Raw genomic sequence first — 3,818 nt, 5'->3', positions numbered from 1 at the left:
AAGCAGGGCGTCCTACATCGCTTTTTCATAACCACGGAGAAGACCTTCAGTCAGGTGGTGGTGCCCGAGACTCTTCGTTCGGGTATTTTGAGACGATACCACAATGTTACTAAGACTGGTCATCTTGAGACAAAGAAAACTAAGAATAGACTCTGGCATTCGTTCTACTGGCCAGGGATGGAGGGCGACATCAGGCGTTATGTTCATTCCTGTGATGTTGGCCGTCGAGCTTTACCCAAAGGAGGATTACCCAAAGCTCACCTTGGAAAGTTGCCCCTCATAGATGAACCTTTCCGGAGAATCGCTGTCGACCGTGTTGGCACATTGACAGTCTCAGAGAGAGAGAATCGCTACAGACTGATCACCAGTCCCTTCAACCTCTACAGAAGACCAAGATGACGAACGGAAGTTTGATGCGCTGGGCCCTGTTGCTTCAGACATTCACGTTCCGCATCAGAGCAATCCGAGGATGCGACAACGTCGGAGCAGACTATTACAGCCGCATTGTGTAGAATTTTTGTGACGAACCGTAGTTCGGTTTGAGTAGGGGGGTTTGTCACAAGCGGCTTTAATATTAGCATACTTTTATGCTGTGGGGTTAAATGTATTGTATTGGAGCGCCTGTGTTCCTCTATTTCGCCTGTCATAGGTAGACGCTGGTTAACTGCAGGTGTCTCGTGGAGCTCGTGCTCAGGTATTTCACGTGTGTTTTGCTTGTATTTTGTAAGGTGAACTCAGAGCTAAATTCGAGCTCGTAGATACTCCTTTTTATTCATTCGTTCTTTGCCTTTAGCCGAGGGAAGATAGCTTGCGTTCCAAGCGAATCCGTTCTTCGTTGAACGTAGGGTCTGTTTGCGTAGAGCAGATGCCGGAAACCTGTTATCAACGGCAGGGGATATGTATGGCTACTTCAATACAACCAGGATGTGGTATGTAATCATTAAATATTATGTTGTGTGTGTTACAGTTAAATTATTCTCAGGTTTAGATTTGCTTATTGACTTCTGAAAACCGGTCAATCCAAGATGGCGGAATGTATAGTGTGCACGTGCGTGTGTAACTTTGTACTTGAACGGTATGAATTTGTGAGTTTGTTTTGGGGAATGGTTTGGTATGTTGTTGAATGAATATGTTTTGGTTGAAAGGGGAGTGGTGGACAGTTTTGTTTATAGAATGAATTTGGTATTATTCGTTGGACTTCATACTTAGCAGAATTAAATGTATAAGTCCGTTGGTATGTGTGTTCGAGATGCATGAGAGTGAGAGTAGAGAATTATGTCCATTTAATCCTGCACTTGGTTGTTAAGTTATAAGGACGGGTGGGCGATGTTACTGTTACCGTGAACTAAGTCTTGCGTTCACCATTCCAGGTTGTTGTATTTCACCATGCGGAGGCTACTCTGAAATGGCCTACTACTGAGGAGATGTCTGCCGCTCCACTTTCGACGACGGCACTGCTCGCCTGGCAAGGACTCGACGTCACCGATGACTCCTGTCGCTTCGCACCACGGCCTCGTTGACTCCGGTTCATGAACGATTTCGGATACGCAAGCACGGTAACATTAGCCTTAGCCCGTCCTAACAGCTAAACGTGCAGGAGCTATAACGTCATAATGAACTGAGCGAAAGTGAGAGGTATGAAAGTTTCTAAATAATTATTCTTTGTTGTTATAGGCTTTAACGCTGGTTGATCTTTGTTGTTGTTGTGGATATTGCCGAAAGAAAGATTTGTATAGTTAGATAGTGTTGTGCGTGTATTTATGTTATGTATAATTGATTGTTTGTAAGAAACGCCCTTAATCTACTGTTCGTGTCAACTTGTGTTTTGTGGTCGGAAGAGCAAGATTGTTTTGAGTCGTGGATGACAGACTGCGTGCGTGTTTTGTGCATGTGTGCGTGACACGTACTCAAAGGTGCCATGTGACGTATTCAATGGTGCAATGTGACGTATTTAATGAAGCCATGTGACGTATTCGATGGTGTAATATGTGACGTATTTAAAGGTGCTATGTGACGTATTCAGTGATGCAATGAGACGTAATCAATGGTACAATGTGACGCATCGTGTGTCCGCAGACCTGCAGCCAGGAGACACGCGAAGCAGGAAAAATAAGAGTAAAAGGAAGGACTGGGAGTGGAAGGTTAACGTGTAAGTGATTTGTCTAGTATGTTATGCTCGCAGGGTTCTGTGTAGTGTGATCGAAGACATATTTCAGAGAAAATAAATCCGATTTTCATAAGTATACTTTACACATACATTCAAAGTGAAATTTGAACCAAAAACGGCAAAACATTCAAATATGGAATCCAAAAACTTACACACACACACACACACACACACACACACACACACACACACACACACACACACACACACACACGAATCACACACACACACACACACACACGCACACGCACGCACACACACGGGCGCCGCGCACACACACACACACACACACACACACTCGTACACATACACACACACAATCACACAAAATCACAAACACACACACATACACACACACACACAAACACACACACACACAAACACACACTCGTCACACACACACACACACACACATACACACACACGGGCGCCGCACACACACACACACACACTCGCACACACACGCAAACACAAACACACACGCGCACATACACACCCACACATATACAGACACACATATATACACAAACACACACACACACACATACATTCTTCAAAATAAGTTATGGATCGGTTGAAAAAACGGATCTAATTATAAACAAGAGGCGAAGCCTTCAAGGCTCACGTAAAAAATAGACAAACAGTAACACAAACTCAATCACTCCGTCACACATACACACCCACACACACAGTAAGCTTAGGTGACGACTGTGCAAGAAAGAGAGACACTAGATCTAGATCTGTCTGTGTCTGCATGTAGCCTACTTACAGGGACACGACTGCCAAATAGTCTCGGCCCGCTCAAAATAACAATGACCGAGACCACACACACCACGCGAGAGAGAAAGACTACAGGGAGGCATGCCGTCATGATGCATTAATTGACGTCAAACACTTTTGACCGTGACGTAATCTTATGCGAGCTTTATCCATAGTCTTGGATAACCACTCACACATAGACTCGGAAATGTTAAAGTTTCTACCACAGACATACACACACACGCACACACGCACAAACGCACGCACAGACAGACAAAGTTACGATCGCATAGGCTACACTTACGTGAGCCAAAAATTGCCAACAAATGAAACATCGACATAATAATTAAAAGATTAATGTGTTTGAATTAACAAATGAACAATGAGTCTTGACCTAGAATTTTGCTTGGCAGGCAGAGTTATTTCCCTTTGTGGGACTTTTCAAAAGCTTCTGCATTTTGGAAGAAAAAGGGTGTTTTTTATAGCCCCATGAAATTTGCGGAACGCATGCCAGGACAAAAGGTTGTGATGCACGTGCTACAACAGGGTCCTGGCTTTGAACATCGCTCACCACCTTGTGTTTAAAGGTTGACACGCTGACACAATTATGCACAGTAGCAACATGCCCCCACGAAGAAAACTGAGCGATTTGGATAGAGGAAGGGCAATAGGATGGCTACAAGACGGTGTTGCTGCTAGGCAAGTGGCCCTGAGGCTTGCAGTGGCTCCCTCTGTCATCATCAGACTAAAACAGAGATTCCACGCAACTGGAAGAATGCAGGAGCGACAACGTTCTGGTCGGCCCAGAGTCACCACACAAAGAGAAGATCGCTTCATTAAGAGGCAGGCCATGCAACAAAGAATGGCTACGGCAAACAACATTAGGCAACGC

Source organism: Littorina saxatilis, linkage group LG9, assembly GCF_037325665.1.
Source record: "Littorina saxatilis isolate snail1 linkage group LG9, US_GU_Lsax_2.0, whole genome shotgun sequence".
Classification (NCBI taxonomy): Eukaryota; Metazoa; Mollusca; class Gastropoda; order Littorinimorpha; family Littorinidae; genus Littorina; species Littorina saxatilis.
Note: the sequence above shows the minus strand (reverse complement) of the source record.